The sequence below is a fragment of the Pelophylax lessonae genome (genome assembly GCF_965119305.1).
Source record: "Pelophylax lessonae genome assembly, chromosome: 2".
Taxonomy (NCBI): Eukaryota; Metazoa; Chordata; class Amphibia; order Anura; family Ranidae; genus Pelophylax; species Pelophylax lessonae.
Genome location: NC_138769.1, coordinates 378,698,844 through 378,718,092, shown reverse-complemented (window position 1 = coordinate 378,718,092; position 19,249 = coordinate 378,698,844). Strand labels below are relative to the sequence as shown.

The 19,249-nt window shown below is 35.6% G+C and overlaps 1 long non-coding RNA gene across 1 annotated transcript in view; it reads right to left on the bottom strand.

The window, feature by feature from the left end:
• The window catches only part of LOC309546184, a 71,322-nt gene that overhangs the window by 51,088 nt on the left and 985 nt on the right, over positions 1-19,249 (bottom strand). The window lies entirely within an intron of this gene.

Here is a 19,249-nt window from a genome sequence, read left to right as displayed (position 1 = left end):
CTCAGCAGCTATGATAAACCGTGGTCAGTTTACAGGGGGGAGGACATAACCAGGCAGGGAGGGAGAGGGGAGAGAGAACAGAGGAGGACAGGAGGGCTGCGGATGACAGAGGCATGTAGACTGACCACAGTGTCAGAGCTCAGCAGCTATGATAAACCGTGGTCAGTTTACAGGGGGGAGGACATAACCAGGCAGGGAGGGAGAGGGGAGAGAGAACAGAGGAGGACAGGAGGGCTGCCGATGACAGAGGCATGTAGACTGACCACAGTGTCAGGGCTCAGTAGCCATGATAAACCGTGGTCAGTTTACAGAGGGGAAGACATAGCCAGGCAGGATCAGCCAGGTATTTTAGGTGATAGAAGGGGCCAAATGACACAGCACAAGCACTGTGCTGTATAACATGCTTTAAGGGAACAGGATCACCAGGGATGCAAACCAAAGCTGGCCATGTACTGAACAAAAGGAACTGAACTGATTCCCCAATCCACACATACAAGGTGGATGGGGGAATCCTCCCTGCTGCACTATTGTTCTCTGACAGTGGGGAGACTTCCCCGCTCCCAGAATACACAGGTCAGTGCTGCAGCCATTGGCTGCAGCTTCTGATTAAGCAGCTTTTATCCAACAGGGCTGCTGAACAGAAGTTTGAATTCTTTTCAACTGCAGTGGCCACACAAGGATTGGAATTAGGCCGGTCCCTGCTGAACCACCCAAATTTTGTTCCAGGTATGGCCAGCTTCAGCTCACTGAAATATTTTCTTTTCGCATACACATTCATGTATTTAAAAATTTGTTGAACTGCGTCTGATGTAACACGCCGTAATCAATGATTGATTTATTTTCTGATTGATCTCTCCCGATAGGAATAGTCAACAGCACAATCAATATACCACACACAGGGAAATGGAATTTAATCGATAGTTGGAAAATATGATCCTAAGTTATTGATCACATCTTTGTTTCTACCATGCGACCTCTTACGGTGGCCAGACACGCTTCCATAAATGAATGATTTCTTTTCCAGTCAATCTCTTCCAATAGGAATGATTAATCAATAGTCAACAACCTGTTCTGACTGATATGCCGCAGGTGGAGAAGTGTATTTCGATTGATAGGATACAAGCGTAACTTGCAATCGTTAATCACCAATTGCATCTCTGTTTCCAGCACTCTGGAAAATAAATCAATAATTTATCGAAGCATGTATGGCCACCAATATCTGATCAATCAAAATGCAAATTTATGATTGCATCTGCTCAGTGCTGCTGAATATTACAGAAAGACCGATAATTTTCCACCGTGGCCAATCAACTTAGTTTGATCGAATCTGATCTAAACTAAGTCTGAACCAATTGGAAGGGTAATAATTGATCGAATCCAATCTAAACCAAGTCTAAACCAATTGGAAGGGTAATAATTGATCAAATCCAATCTAAACCAAGTCTGAACCAATTGGAAGGGTAATAATTGATCGAATCCAATCTAAACCAAGTCTGAACCAATTGGAAGGGTAATAATTGATCGAATCCAATCTAAACCAAGTCTGAACCAATTGGAAGGGTAATAATTGTTCGAATCCAATCTAAACCAAGTCTGAACCAATTGGAAGGGTAATAATTGATCGAATCTGATCTAAACCAAGTCTAAACCAATTGGAAGGGTAATAATTGATCGAATCTGATCTAAACCAAGTCTAAACCAATTGGAAGGGTAATAATTGCTATCCTAACAGTTTCTCAATTGATCATTTTAATTGATCTGTTAATAAAATCGAAGCGTGAAGGGTCATCATACTGCCTGGTATACACAATGAAATTATCAGACGAATGATCGCCCGCTTTTTTTTTTTTTTGCTAGTCTTATATCAAAAATAGTGATTTTACTGAAGTTACAACAGAATAAAAAGTCGGAAGTGATGTCATGTGTTGTAATGTATTTGTATTGTATTTTTCAATGACGACTTCACTGATAAAACCAAAATCATACGGTCTGGTATCACATGAGAAAGATTTTCGTGCTTGTCGTGATTGGCTCTAGAAAGCTGTATACTAATGATCAGGTTATCGTACGATTGCGTGGAAAGCGGTATTTTTCTTATGATTTTCTCATCATTTGTATGGGCCATAAGGCTGATGGCACACAGATGATTTTTTATTTTTTTTTGCAGCGATTGTTTCAGCAATTTGTTGCTAAGAAAATCTTAATGATTTTTCATGGGATTGCCAAAAATGACATTTTATAGTGATTTGTTTTAGTGGCAGAATTGCTAGCGACAGTCGCTCCTAATCCTTTATGTTGCAGCAACCATTATGCTTACAAATCGGCAAAGGAGAGTGATTTGTAGCAGAGCACAATCCAATGCTGTAGCAAATCACCAGTGACTAAATCGATTAAATCGATACCTACAAAACGCTGGCATTAGCGATCTGTAACAGCGAGTAATCTAGGTTAAAAAAAAGTCGCTTGTGCGTCATCAGCTTAATGGTGGTTAGATGCGCTTCGATAAATGATTGCTTTCTTTTTTGAGCGATCTCTCCTAATAGAAAATCTATCTATAGTGTATAACCCATTCAATCGATATGCTATACACTGGGCAAATGTATCTATAGTGTATAACCCATTCAATCGATATGCTATACACTGGGCAAATCTATCTATAGTGTATAACCCATTCAATCCTTATGCTATACAGTGGGCAAATTTATCTATAGTGTATAACCCATTCAATCGATATGCTATACACTGGGCAAATTTATCTATAGTGTATAACCCATTCAATCGATATGCTATACACTGGGCAAATCTATCTATAGTGTATAACCCATTCAATCCTTATGCTATACAGTGGGCAAATTTATCTATAGTGTATAACCCATTCAATCGATATGCTATACAGTGGGCAAATTTATCTATAGTGTATAACCCATTCAATCGATATGCTATACACTGGACAAATCTATCTATAGTGTATAACCCATTCAATCGATATGCTATACACTGGACAAATCTATCTATAGTGTATAACCCATTCAATCGATATGCTATACACTGGACAAATCTATCTATAGTGTATAGCCCATTCAATCGATATGCTATACACTGGGCAAATCTATCAATAGTGTATAACCCATTCAATCAGTATGCGACACACTGGACAAATCTATCTATAGTGTATAACCCATTCAATCGGCATGCTATACACTGGGCAAATTTATCTATAGTGTATAACCCATTCAATCGGTATGCGACACACTGGGCAAATTAATCTATAGTGTATAACCCATTCAATCGATTTGCTATACACTGGGCAATGGGGTTTTAAATGATATTTGGAAGATACGATCACAAGTTATTGATTGCATCTCTCCTATCACCATGCCTTCTTATATTTTGATTGATCAAAAAAGGTTGGAATTCATGACCAAAGCCTCTCAGTTCTGCTAATCGATGCAAAAAGCGATTGATCATTTTTTGCTCTGGCTTATCTATAGCAGCAAAAAAAAAAAGTCCCTTGTGCGTCATCATCTTAGCGGTGGTCATACGCGCTTCGATAAATGATTGCTTTTTTTTTCCAAATGATCTCTCCCAAAAGAAAAAAATCCATCTATAACATATAACCCCATTTATCGATATGCTATACACTGGGCAATGGGGTTTTAAATGATATTTGGAAGATACGATTGCAAGTTATGGATTGCATTTCTCTTATCACCATGCCTTCTCATAGTTTGATTGATCAAAATGATTGAATTCATGATCAAAGCATCTCAGTTCTGCTAATCGATGCAAAAAGTGATTGATAATTTTTTGCCTTGACTGATCTAGAGCAGCAAAAAAAAGTCGCTTATGCGTTATCATCTTAATGGTGGTCCTATGCACTTCGATAAATGATTGTTTTTTTTTTTCTAATGATCTCTCTCAAAAGAAAAATATCTATCTATAACGTATAACCCGATTAATCGATTTGCTATACACTGGGCAATGGGGTTTTAAATGATATTTGGAAGATACGATCGCAAGTTATCGATCTCATCTCTCTTATAACATGCCTTCTCATAGTTTGATTGATCAAAATGATTGAATTCATGACCAAAGCATCTCAGTTCTGCTAATCGATGCAAAAAGTGATTGATCATTTTTTGCTCTGGCTGATCTATAGCAGCAAAAAAAAAATAAAAAATCGCTTGTGCGTCATCATCTTAATGATGGTCATACACTCTTCCATAAATGATTGCTTTTTTTTTCAAATGATCTCTCCTGAAATTTATATATCTATAGTGTACAATCCATTTAATCGATGTGCTACACACTGGGCAATGGGTTTTAAATGATTTTTGGAAGATATGATTGCAAGTTATCGATCGCATCTCTTTTATCACCATGCCTTCTCATAATTTGATTGATCAAAATGATTGAATTCATGATCAAAGTATCTCAGTTCTGCTAATCGATGCAAAAAGTGATTGATCATGTATTTTCTCTGGCCGGTAGACTTTGATTGAATCCAATCTAAATTGAATCTAAATTGATCGGAAAGAGAAGTTATGACTATTTAAGGGCTTTCCGGTTGCGATCATTTGCGTCTGATCGCACGTTGGTCGATGGCATGTATGGCCACCATGAATCTTTAGAGCTTGTTCCAACTAACTGGGTTCCTTTAAAACATAATAATAATAATAATGAGCAGGATTAAACATTGAGGAATGTTAGAAACTTTAAGTTCTTTAGGAAGAGATGGAAGAAACATTTAGTGCAGACGCCTACTTAGATCCAAAAGTCGCACTTAAACTAGACCTCTCCGAGCTGTAAACGTCCTATGTGCATTATGTGCAATTCACATGCCATGAAGTATCACTTGCTTTCTTTTTTCCATTTTAGAGTTAATGACTTTTCTTTGTGTATTGGCTGTGCTGGGAGAGATGACAGAGCGGTGTGAATGATGGTCGGCCACTCTTTAATAAATAGCTTATCTAGATGGAAGGATTTCTATGTCTGCCCCAGGGAGAGGGGGAGGATGGATGGATGGATGGATGGATGGCTGCCTGGCTACAACTCTATCAACAGGCTGGACATGGCCAAATCACAGAAAAGGGGTTAATTTAGTCCCAAGTCAGTGAAGACTTTGTAATTGAAAATCAATCAACCTGCTGGACTGTTGAGAACAAGGTCAGAGCTCAATGATCAAAGAAAAGAAGGGAGAGTTGGGAAAGAGGGAGGGGGGGGGGGAATGTGTATTCAGAGGAGGCTGGAAAATCACCACTAAAATGTGCTGCCACCACCAACTGAAGAACAGCACAACATGCCATCTTATCAGCCATACCGATGTCACTCTCATCGTGTATGGGCATGATAGGACCCAGGTTGTGCCACATACATATGACACTGTCACAGCTGATGATTTACCACCAATACATTTCAGTAGGGCTGTGTTTGTGCCACCCCCTCCTGTGCTGTAACCTGACAGACCAGTTGGTACCCAGACTCCTATCTGTAATTGCATCTTGTCCCGTACAAAGCCATTCCACATCAGGCAATGCTTTTATGGTTTCCTGCAGACAGCACTGCGGCGGGCCGGGCCCCATGTCTGCTAAGATCCGGGGAGATCCCAATTATTTACTCATGGTCTATGGGGATAGAACACACGGGGCATCAATCAGATGATTACCGTACATGTATGTACACCGAGGACTCATCTCACATCTATGTATGTACACTGGATGGATACACAGGTACACACCTCTGCCCTCATTGCTCCTTATCTATATACTATCGGGATGGCCTTCTGCTTATACATCTATATCCTACACTCTTTCTTTTTTTATTTCTTGCTTTCTTTCCTTTTTTTTTCTTACTTTCTTTCTTTCTCTACTTCTTTCTTTCTTTCTTTCTTCCTACCAGTCTATAATCTATTATTTTTTTCTTTCTTTCTTTCTTTCTTTCTTTCTTTCTTTCTTTCTTTCTTTCTTTCTTTCTTTCTTTCTTTCTTCCTTCCTTTCTTTCTTTCTTTCTTTCTTTCTTTCTTTCTTTCTTTCTTCCTTTCTTTCTTTCTTTCTTTCTTTCTTCCTACTTTCTTTCTTTCTTCCTTTCTTTCTTTCTTTCTTTCTTTCTTTCTTTCTTTCTTTCTTTCTTTCTTTCTTTCTTCCTACCAGTCTATAATCTATTATTTTTCTCTTTCTTTCTTTCTTTCTTTCTTTCTTTCTTTCTTTCTTTCTTTCTTTCTTTCTTTCTTTCTTCCTTCCTTTCTTTCTTTCTTTCTTTCTTTCTTTCTTTCTTTCTTTCTTTCTTTCTTTCTTTCTTCCTTTCTTTCTTTCTTTCTTTCTTTCTTCCTACTTTCTTTCTTTCTTCCTTTCTTTCTTTCTTTCTTTCTTTCTTTCTTTCTTTCTTTCTTTCTTTCTTTCTTTCTTTCTTCCTACCAGTCTATAATCTATTATTTTTCTCTTTCTTTCTTTCTTTCTTTCTTTCTTTCTTTCTTTCTTTCTTTCTTTCTTTCTTTCTTTCTTTCTTTCTTTCTTTCTACCAGTCTATAATCTATTATTTTTCTCTTTCTTTCTTTCTTTCTTTCTTTCTTTCTTTCTTTCTTTCTTTCTTTCTTTCTTTCTTTCTTTCTTTCTTTCTTTCTACCAGTCTATAATCTATTATTTTTCTCTTTCTTTCTTTTTCTTTCTTTCTTTCTTTCTTTCTTTCTTTCTTTCTTTCTTTCTTTCTTTCTTTCTTTCTTTCTTTCTTTCTTTCTTTCTTTCTTTCTTTCTTTCTTCCTACCAGTCTATAATCTATTATTTCTTTCTTTCTTTCTTTCTTTCTTTCTTTCTTTCTTTCTTTCTTTCTTTCTTTCTTTCTTTCTTTCTTTCTTTCTTTCTTTCTTTCTTTCTTTCTTTCTTTCTTTCTTTCTCTCTTTCTTTCTTTCTCTTTCTTTCAATCCTTCTTAACAGCAATCTATCTATCTATCTATCTATCTATCTATCTATCTATCTATCTATCTATCTATCTATCTATCTATCTATCTATCTATCTATCTATCTATCTATCTCTATCTCTCGCTTTTTCTCTCTCTATCTATAAGCCAGTCTTCCTTTCTTTCTTTCTTTCTTTCTTTCTTTCTTTCTTTCTTTCTTTCTTTCTTTCTTTCTTTCTTTCTTTCTTTCTTTCTTTCTTTCTTTCTTTCTTTCTTTCTTTCTTTCTTTCTTTCCTCTAGATCTATAGCTTAGTACAGCAATCCTTCTTAACAGTAATCTCTCTCTCTCTCTCTCTCTCTCTCTCTCTCTCTCCCCCCCCCCTCTCTCTCTCTCTCTCTCTCTCTCTCCTCTCTCTCTTTCTATCTCTCTCTCTCTCCTTATCACTCTAATCTATAGCTCAGTACACTAACCCTTCCTTGATATAAAGCACGCTTTTCATTTCTCTTTGAGACTTCGCTGATAGTCCGCAAATATGTTTATAAGTCGTGAAGCTCTGGATAAACTTCAGAAAGTTTGTGTCTCTCTGTCTGCGTGTTGTTATTGTCCAGAAACTGGAGTTGTTGGGAAATAGATTTTTTTTTCATCCTAAACTGTCCAAAACTTGTGATAAGACGTTAAAAATAAAGGGGAAAAAAGACAGTGACGTCTTGTTAAAGATGAATCTAATCTTGTAGGTAGCTATTGTAACAAAAACATACATTTGGTGATCATTTCTTACTATGCATTATACATTTATGTTCTTGTATTTTTCATTTTACTTTTCACTCTATTTTAATGACTGCAAGTAATAAGACAACAGACTGAAGAGGGTTGCGGTCTACAAAAGACTGCCACAGATATGAACACACTGCATAGAAAAACTAAGGTAAATGACATGGGAAGTATTTTGATGTATTTAACTGAATGGTTGATTTTCGTTCTGAATGAAAGTGACCAGGATGCTGATCTTTAGGACTGACCTGATCCGATTCACTGATAGCGCCCTCCTCTGACCAGACCAGCTGAATATCAACACCAAGGATAGGACTGCCTAGGAAGGATTCCCCCATTAGGAAGACTCCCTGATCGTGCCAACAAGGATTGCATGATTCTAGAATCTACAGTTCTGATAACCACTGCGAATTATAGTTTAGACTTTTTTTTTCCTGTAGCATTGCATTTTATAAAACATAGTTGGTGGGGAAAAAACTCAAAAGTGCTGTGTCTAGTAAAATAATAATAATAATAATAATTATTATTATTATTATTATTATTACTATTATTACTATTATTATTATTAATAATAATAATATTATTATTTGCAGTTATGATTATTATTATTATTATTATTATTATTATTACTGTTGTTGCTATTATTATTGCTAATATTATTTTTATTATTGCTTTCATTTGCGGTATTTTAAAAATTATTATGATTAATTATTGTGTTTCATCTGTTGCATCTCGGTAGAAATAAAATTGTCTTGCTTCCTTCTTTTGCACCTAATATCTTCCACTCGTGAAGTTGTTGTCCTCCACTTTTTTTTTAATAAATTAAAAGCATTTTCCAAATGATGTCCTTATCTTAGAAGCATCTTGCTTTTTTAGGTTCCATTTTTTTTTTATTTTACGGTAATGATAATTGTAAGCTTGTTGATTTATTGATTGCTTATGTTTAAACTTCAATAAAAAAAAAAAAACTATTAAAACGTAAAAAAAAAAAAAAAAACACGACTTTTGAGGAGTGCTGAGTTTTCTGGTAACCATTTTAAAATTTGAAACCTGAAGGGGTGTCTGTAAGGATGTGAAGAAAATGAATCCACATCTCTATAATCAGTGTGTAGTCATAGTGGTGTAATTGACCTTGGAAGGAGACAGAAAGCAAGAACGATTTAATAAAGCAGAATATCCAGAGGTGAAGAAGCAAAAAAGCAATAATAGTCTTTATTCCCCCCAAAACAGGGAGAATGACACTTGACCCTTTTTATCTCTCAGTGCCAGCTACTTATCCCCAACTCCAATAGTAATAATTGTTGTATGTCCTTCCACATTGTGCATGGCGACAATACAGATGCAGATGAGCAGACTGTAATCCACCTGTTGTATGCAGACTTCTCCTGCTGGTCAGCACATGGAACATTTACCTGGCCTTGCAGCCACCCTGGGGATAAGCTGTGATATCTGTGTTTATTTTACAAGTTTGCTTGTGTACAAGTCTCCACAGGAGAGGAACAGGTCTCTCGCCTGCAGGAGGGTGATCTACAGTCTGCCTGTCCTTATCAGCCGCTAGATGTACTATCTACACATAGAACAGGGGCAACTGCATGCACAAATCCTACTTAACCCTTATGGGGCTGGAGGACTGCTCAGCTACTTCAAGGAGATCTGTAGCCATTTCTAGTGGTCTGGTCTCTAAAACCTTTTCATTTTTACATGAGCATTAATATAACAAACCTTGGGGCTGATTTACTAAAACTGGAGAGTGCAAAATCTGGTGCAGTTCTGCATAGAAACCAATCAGCTTCCATTTTTGGCAACAATTAAACACGCTGAAGTTTGAAGCTGATTGGCTACCATGCACAGCTGCACCAGATTTTGCACTCTTCAGTTTTAGTAGATCAACTCCCTTGAATAGTTTGTAGACATGTGCACTCTCTAGTTTTAGTAAATCAACCCCCTGGTATAGATTGTAGACATGTGCACTCTCCAGTTTTAATAAATCAACCCCCTGGTATAGTTTGTAGACATGTGCATTCTCCAGTTTTAGTAAATTACCCCCACATGTGCACTCTCCAGTTTTAGTAAATCAACCCCCAGGCATAGTTTGTAGACATGTGCACTCTCCATTTTTAGTAAATCGATCCCCCTTGTATAATTTGTAGACATGTGCACTCTCCAGTTTTAGTAAATCAACCCCCACATGTGCACTCTCCAGTTTTAGTAAATCAACCCCCTGGTATAGATTGTAGACATGTGCACTCTCCAGTTTTAATAAATCAACCCCCAGGCATAGTTTGTAGACATGTGCACTCTCCATTTTTAGTAAATCGATCCCCCTTGTATAATTTGTAGACATGTGCACTCTCCAGTTTTAGTAAATCAACTCCCTTGTATAGTTTGTAGATATGTGCAGTCTCCAGTTTTAGTAAATCAACCCCCTTGTATAGTTTGTAGATATGTGCACCCTTCAGTTTTAGTAAATCAACCCCTTGTATAGTTTGTAGATATGTGCACTCTCCAGTTTTAGTAAATCAACCCCCACATGTGCACTCTCCAGTTTTAGTAAATCAACCCCCTCGTATAGATTGTAGATATGTGCACCCTCCAGTTTTAGTAAATCAACCCCCTGGTATAGATTGTAGATATGTGCACCCTCCAGTTTTAGTAAATCAACCCCCTGGTATAGATTGTAGATATGTGCACCCTCCAGTTTTAGTAAATCAACCCCTTGTTTCTATGTATAGTTTGTAGACATGTGTGTACATCTAAAGAATCATATTTGATCATTATAAATGCAGGAGATTCCTACTTTAAGAGGATTATCTACTAAAGGAGGTCATTCACCTAGAAAAACGCTCTATGCTACTTTGCAAAATTAATACGATGAAGCTGTTTTCACTTTAATGTGCTAACAAAAATCATTTTTTTTTATTTCCTCTCAATGTGTTTGCATATATATAGCGGACATCTTATTTTCTAAGTGACCATTTACTTTGCTATGTGAACTATATTTATCTTTTAGTAAATCAACCCTATTGCGTATCGAAAAGTTAACACTGGTTTTCTTTTTTTTTTTTTTTACTAACATTTACTTTTCGCAGTGTACATTCACTTCGTTAGGTTAATAGTCTCCATTTCTCTAGTAATCCAAACCCCATTGTGTTTTACAGTTCCTCAAAGCAGGTTCCTCTGTCTATTCACACTTATTGAAAACAACAGAGGGTATATGTGGTTAATTGATTTTATCTCGGCAGTTCACCACAAACCATATGTTGGGGCTGATTTACTAAATAGGAAGAAACTGTTCACAGGAAATGTATCTATGTTTAGTCATCCAAACATGTACAAGTAAAATTCCTTTTTTTTTTTTTTTTTTTTTTTAACTATCTCTTGCTCATGATTGGCTATTCTAAGTGGACGCCGCTTCCCAAATGTACTAAACTAATACAAATTAGAGAAGTCCTTTAGTAAATACACCTCAGAAACAATTGAGGGAGCCTCTACAAATGTGGGCATGAAATGCCAGCTTGAAAACATGGAACAGAAAACTTGCTCATCTGTGACAACAAAAAAAGAGCTGCAGGTAAATGTTCCAGTAACTTCTGGAACTGTGTACAGACTCACAGTGCTATAGTTCATCTTTAAGATCATTTTAGGGTGGTCTAGCAATCTCTGCTTCAAACACTGACTCATGCTCAAGCAAAATTCCCTTTTTTAATATCGCTTGCACATTATTGGCTATTTAAAGTGAACGCAGCTTCCCAAATGTACTAAACTGATACAAATGAGTATTTAGTAAATACACCTCAGAGACATTTAAGGGAACCTCTACAAATGTGGGCATGAAATGCCAGCTTGAAAACATGGAACAGCAAATGTGCTCATCTGTGACAACAAAAAAGACCTGCAGGTAAAGTTCCAGTAACTGCCGGAATTGTGTACTTACTAATAGTGCTATAGGTCTCCTTTAAATAAGAACATTTTAGGGTGACCTAGCAAATTTTGTTTCAAAAACACACTCATGATGAAGCAAAATTCTTTTTTTAATATATCCTGCACATTATTTGATATTTAAAGTAAATGAAGCTTCCCAAACTTACTAATACAAATGAGAGGAAATCTTTAGCAAATCCACCTCATTAAACATTAGACTCATTAGACATTAAAGGGAGCTTCTACAAATACCAGGTTGAAAACATGGAACAGCAAACTTGCATATCTGTGACAACAACAACAACAACAACAACAACAACAAAAGACCTGCAGGTAAATGTTCCAGTAAGTGCTGGATTTGTGTACTTCCTAATAGTGTTATAGTTCTTCTTTATATGAGTAAACATTTTAGGCTGGTTTAGCATTAAACACCCACTCATAAAATCAATTTTTTTGATGTGGATGAAGCAATCATGAAGTTCCAGGACCAGCCTAAAATGCTCTCTTTAGTAAGTCTGCCTCAAAGTAGACTTTTAAATAGCAACATATATATATGAGTAATTGAGTAAAGTGATTGGAGCTTAATTCATGGTTTATTGTAGAAAATAAAAGTAAAGTAGCGATCTCCTGTGATAAATTAGGGAACAAAAGACACGATTTGCTGGTCCACGTTGCTGTGATGGCAGAGCTCAGTCTGTAGGCAAACAGGTCATATGTTTTGCTCTTACAAAGATGGATGCAGTCTAATCAACTCCAGCCTGGTTTTGTAGTCACTGCAATAAGCTGGCTTTATTCACCCAGATCTGACTTTATTAAAATGCCAATAAGGATTGTGTCATCTACAATCCCAAATTACACGTACAATCCAAGCCTTGGGAATTGATCAAAAAGTAACATGATCCCCCCAAACAGGGCTCCTTATACCATCCAACAGGAACTTTGGAATGATCTTAGCCTATTTTTTTTTCCTTCCTTCATATGTTTGCATTTGCTAATCGTTTGGGGGGAGCTTTATTGGTGGGTCTGATACAAGGGAATTATGTCAAGACGTTGGTTTAACCCAGCAGAGAGCATCTGTGCCCCTGCCAGCGAGGACTGAAAGGGTTTCGGGGCTGCTATTTGTGCCATTTCCATTCATTTCCTATAGAGTTTTATGGAGCCAGGTTCCAAGCTTTGGGAGAGGGAGGAGAATGCATGGGGAGGGCTGGCTTCTTGTGAGAATTGTTATTTTTCATCAATCACTTGCAATTTGTCTAAGTGGACAGGACAGGACACCAGCAGCCCTGCTGACTGAGGTCACAGTGACAACACAGCAATGGAGAAGAGCAAATTGCGTTTGCTCACCAACTCACAGATCCAAATTACTGCCTGTGCATTGCAAGGGGAGAGAAGGAAAAGGTCCATGTGACATGGGGGAAATATGAAGGACTTTGACAGGTCTTAAACGGCCTGGCGCCAAGGTCTAAGTCTACAGGCTAAAAATAGCAAGAGGATGATGAGAAGAGATGGGCAAAGATGAAAGCAAAATGAGAAAGAAAAAGAACATCCGAGGGACAACTCTTTTTTTTTTTTTTTTTTTTTTTTGTTAATTGTCTGTAAACTTAAACTTAGGATGTTTAGCTAAACTTCATTTTATAGGGAGTGCAGAGTCTGGAACTAAAAAAAAAAAAAAAAAACACTTAGGGTAATGTATAACTTCAAAGAGCCTGGAAACGATCTCCTACAAAGTCCATATTTATATGTGTGTGTATATATATATATATATATATATATATATATATATATATATATATATATATATATATATATATATATATATACACATATATAGAGAAAGAGATAATTAGATAGATAGATAGATAGATAGATAGATAGATAGATAGATAGATAGATAGATAGATAGATAGATAGATAGAAAGATAAATAGATAGATAGATAGATAGATAGATAGATAGATAGATAGATAGATAGATAGATAGATAGATAGATAGATAGATAGATAGATAGATAGATAGATAGATAGATAGATAGATAAGGCTGGCCATACATTATACAATTTTCTTGTACAATTTTCCTTTAGATTTACCAAAAACAGAGGTGAAACCTAAACACTTTCAATTTGTATGCAATCAGGCAGGCCCTTGCACTACATAGGTGAAGGTAAATCTAAAGCAAATTGAATAAGAAAACTGTATCTGAAATGTTCTACCTTTGTATTTACAAACCAAATAAAGATATATTGAAATTAAAGAAAACTGTATGGCTAAAGCTTAAGGATCCCAATGTCCAATTTTATTATTGTGGCTTTACATGGGCTGGCCATACATTATACAACACAATTGTCTGAAGATTTACCAAAAACATATAATTTGAGGTCAAACCTAAACACTTTTAATCGGTATGCAATCAGGCAGGCCCTTGCACTGCATTGGTGAAGGTAAATCTAAAGGAAATTGTATAATGTATGGCCAGCCTTACACAGCTGTCATAACAGAATTGCAGAAAAAAATATTTTATATCAGGGCAGGTTTCTATAGCCAGTGTCATAGTAAAAGCTTTGCTAAATGAGTTTATGATTAGCTAAAGAGAATGGTGGATTGCTTGGTGCACATTCATTTCCTTAGGACAATTAAACATATCCTCTTACTCCTTCTAGTTTACAAACAGCAATACACAAATGCATCTTTGTATTTGTTAATGCATTGCCTGGACCTTAACAAGATAGTTACTCTGGTATTATTAGGATGTATCTGGTTGTTACATCATTTGTAATAAACCAGATCATAATTATGTGCATATATGTTTTATAGTATGGGGACTGATTTACTAAAGGAGGGATTTACACAACAGTTTGTGGTTATACTTTTTTTTTTTTTTTTACTTGGGTGAAACTTGTAATTTAAAAGGACAATTTTAAATGACCCCTTTATTTAAAAAAAAAAATCTTCCTGTTTTTATACAATTGTTACTTTTTTACATTTCACATAGCTACACTGTTAACTTTATGTATTCGATTAGAAAATGTTAGTAACTATTTCTCTCCAATAAATAGGGGACTGATATAGCCTACTGTATTTTATCAACAAGATGCAAAAAGCAGCCAGGTGCTGTTTCCCCAAAGTACTAATCAAATGCTAGCTGGGTTGGCAATGGTTTTTATAAGTTTCCACTTACAACATCCACTTATAACAATACATATATGTTACCACTTATAAGTTTCACTTATATGAATACATATATTTACCACTTACAACAACCACTTATAGCAATACATAAATGTCACCAATTATAACAACCACTTACAGCAAAAACATATTCCTGTAGGGATGTTATGCTTGTTAAAAGTTCAAAATGGTATGTGCTGATTTTAAAGTTGATATATATATATATATATATATATATATATATATATATATATATATATATATATATATATATATATATATATATATAGATAGATATAGATAGATAGATAGATAGATAGATAGATAGATAGATAGATAGATAGATAGATAGATAGATAGATAGATAGATAGATAGATAGATAGATAGATAGAGAGAGAGAGAGAGAGAGATGTATTGACTTCTCTATGACACTGTTGTCTGGTACAGTGACCTAGTGTATTTAACTGACATGAGACCTCTATGTAATAAGTTATACCCATCTGCTATTCAATATATATCTATATCTATAGTAGCTATATCTATATCTATATATATCTATATCTAGATCTATATATATATATATATATATATATATATATATATATATATATATATATATATATATATATATATATATATATATATATATATATATATATATATATATATATATATAATATATATACACATATATATAAAAACACATATATATATATATATATATATATATATAAACACACGCACATAGTCTACTTGTTTCCTCCCCTTAGAAAGCCACCAGTGACTAGGACAGTATTGGGTAATGGCCTGTTGCAGGATGTCCTGGAGGTGTCCTTATTTTCCTATTAGGGTAAGTCTAGTGACCAGGTCAGGTTAATTCACCAGCAGCTGATCCTAAGTGATTGTTGATAAGAAGAAGAAGGCCCAGCAGCAGCAGATACACAATGCCATGTTGTAAAGTGGCCTTGATTACACTCCCTTAGCTTTGGTGTAATTCTCTGGTGGCGCCGCAGTCATTGGGAGTTGGGGAGAAGTAAGGACAGGTCCAAGGAAGGAGAAACATGGGATGACACCTTGTCTAACAGGACTGATGCCTATCTCTCCAGTCACACTCTCCCAATATGCTGTCTCTAAAAAGTCTGAGAGTGCCAGACATTGCCTTATCTGCCTCTGACGTGACAGGAGGGACAGGTTTACATGATCAAATCATTCATTTAGAGGAGAAAATGACAAGATATTAAGTAGTGCTCAATCAAGGCGATCGCGTGTTGTCATGTTAACTAGATTATACTATCATTGCATGTTTACTGGACAGATGGCCGCTTGGATCCAGCATTTGGATTCTTTGGGAATGACATTTCACTCCACTGAACATACACACACATGAACCAGAATTCCAGGGAGGCCCCTTTTCTGATGTGTTAAACATTCACACATATACACGCATAGCATTAACCCAAAGTATGCCAAGGCTGCTTACTAACCTGCTGACCTGCCCTCCTGCATAGGGGTCCAGATAGGCAAAGATGGCACACCCCACCTGATCATTCCTGATGGCACCTGGAATAACAAGGACAAGAATTGGCAAATATAGGCGATATATTTATATATATGCACGTGCATATGGTGTTCTTTGAGTATTTGTGTAATATATCGATAGATAGATAGATAGATAGATAGATAGATAGATAGATAGATAGATAGATAGATAGATAGATAGATAGATAGATAGATAGATAGATAGATAGATAGATAGATAGATAGATAGATAGATAGATAGATAGATAGATAGATAGATAGATAGATAGATAGATAGATAGATAGATAGATAGATAGATAGATAGATAGATTTGGGCATGCGATACTAAAGTTTACTCTTCACAGTATAAATAAAATATATAAAGCTCATATATTTACTCAACTTTCTCTCTATCTCTATCATATCTATGATAAATATATACATAGAGATAGATAGATAGATATAATATAGTATAGTATAGTATAGTATAGTATAGTACAGTACAGTATGGCATAGCATAGTATAGTATAATATAGTAAGTAATATCGTATAATATAATATGATATAGTATGGTATAGTATAGTATAGTATAGTACAGTACAGTATGGCACAGCATAGTATAGTATAATATAGTAAGTAATATCGTATAATATAATATGATATAGTATGGTATAGTATAGTATAATATAGTATAGTATAGTATAGTATAGTATAGTATAGTATAGTATAGTATAGTATAGTATAGTATAGTATAGTATAGTATAGTATAGTATAGTATAGCATAGTATAATATAGTATAGTATAGTATAGTATAGTATAGTATAGTATAGTATAGTATAGCATAGTATAATATAGTATAGTATAGTATAGTATAGTATAGTATAATATAGTATAGTATAGTATAGCATAGTATAATATAGTATAGTATAGTATAGCATAGTATAATATAGTATAGTATAGTATAGCATAGTATAATATAGTATAGTATAGTATAGTATAGTATAGTATAGTATAGTATAGTATAGTATAGTATAGTATAGTATAGTATAGTATAGTATAGCATAGTATAATATAGTATAGTATAGTATAGTATAGTATAGTATAGTATAATATAGTATAGTATAGTATAGCATAGTATAATATAGTATAGTATAGTATAGTATAGTATAGTATAGTATAGTATAGTATAGTATAGTATAGTATAGTATAGTATAGTATAGTATAGTATAGCATAGCATAATATAGTATAGTATAGTATAGTATAGTATAGTATAGTATAGTATAGTATAATATAGTATAGTATAGTATAGCATAGTATAATATAGTATAGTATAGTATAGTATAGTATAGTATAGTATAGTATAGTATAGTATAGTATAGTATAGTATAGTATAGTATTAGTTAGTAGTTTTATTTTCATGTAGTACATATCATATATCCTTATTATTTCTTATATTTCATTTACTAATCAACAGGTACTAAAGCACAATATTTTCTCTCTGTCTGTCTATCTCTATATAAATATATATGTATATGACCATGCTTCTGCAGTTTACTTTTATTTTGATACTGTAGATATTATCCTTATTTGACGTAGTTATTAATTTATTATATATTAAAGGGCAGGTTCTAAAGCGCCTTTTTTATTTGTTTCAATAGGTTGCCTAAGTATGTATCAATTATCTTTGTCAATTCAAAATAACAATATAAGTGCTATGTATTAATAATTAGCGCAGACCGAGGATCGCCAGAAAAAGTAAAGGTGTGTGTTGGTGAGTGTAGGGTGTATGTCGAAGCCCCCTGTAGAAGTTTATGCCCACTTTGGTGCAGTGTATGTAGAAGCCCCCTGTAGAAGTGTATGCCCACTTTGGTGCAGTGTGTGTAGAAGCCCCCTGTAGAAGTATATGCCCACTTTGATCAGTGTATGTAGAAGCCCCCTTTAGAAGTATATGCCCCCTTTGGTGCAGTGTATGTAGAAGCCCCCTGTAGAAGTATATGCCCACTTTGGTGCAGTGTGTGTAGAAGCCCCCTGTAGAAGTGTATGCCCACTTTGGTGCAGTGTATGTAAAAGCCCCCTGTAGAAGTATATGCCCACTTTGGTGCAGTGTATGTAAAAGCCCCCTGTAGAAGTATATGCCCACTTTGGTGCAGTGTATGTAAAAGCCCCCTGTAGAAGTATATGCCCACTTTGGTACAGTGTATGTAGAAGCCCCCTGTAGAAGTATATGCCCACTTTGGTACAGTGTATGTAGAAGCCCCCTGTAGAAGTATATGCCCACTTTGGTGCAGTGTATGTAGAAGCCCCCTGTAGAAGTGTATGCCCACTTTGGTGCAGTGTGTGTAGAAGCCCCCTGTAGAAGTATATGCCCACTTTGATCAGTGTATGTAGAAGCCCCCTTTAGAAGTATATGCCCCCTTTGGTGCAGTGTATGTAGAAGCCCCCTGTAGAAGTATATGCCCACTTTGGTGCAGTGTGTGTAGAAGCCCCCTGTAGAAGTGTATGCCCACTTTGGTGCAGTGTATGTAAAAGCCCCCTGTAGAAGTATATGCCCACTTTGGTGCAGTGTATGTAGAAGCCCCCCTGTAGAAGTATATGCCCACTTTGGTGCAGTGTATGTAGAAGCCCCCTGTAGAAGTATATGCCCACTTTGGTGCAGTGTATGTAGAAGCCCCCTGTAGAAGTGTATGCCTACTTTGGTGCATTGTATGTAGAAGCCCCCTGTAGAAGTATATGCCCACTTTGGTGCAGTGTATGTAGAAGCCCCCTGTAGAAGTATATGCCCACTTTGGTGCAGTGTATGTAGAAGCCCCCTGTAGAAGTATATGCCCACTTTGGTGCAGTGTATGTAGAAGCCCCCTGTAGAAGTATATGCCCACTTTGGTGCAGTGTATGTAGAAGCCCCCCTATAGCACTGTATGTAAAAGGCCGGTACAGTGAGTGCTGTGACACCATTAATCAGTGGGTTTAGCATTGTACTCT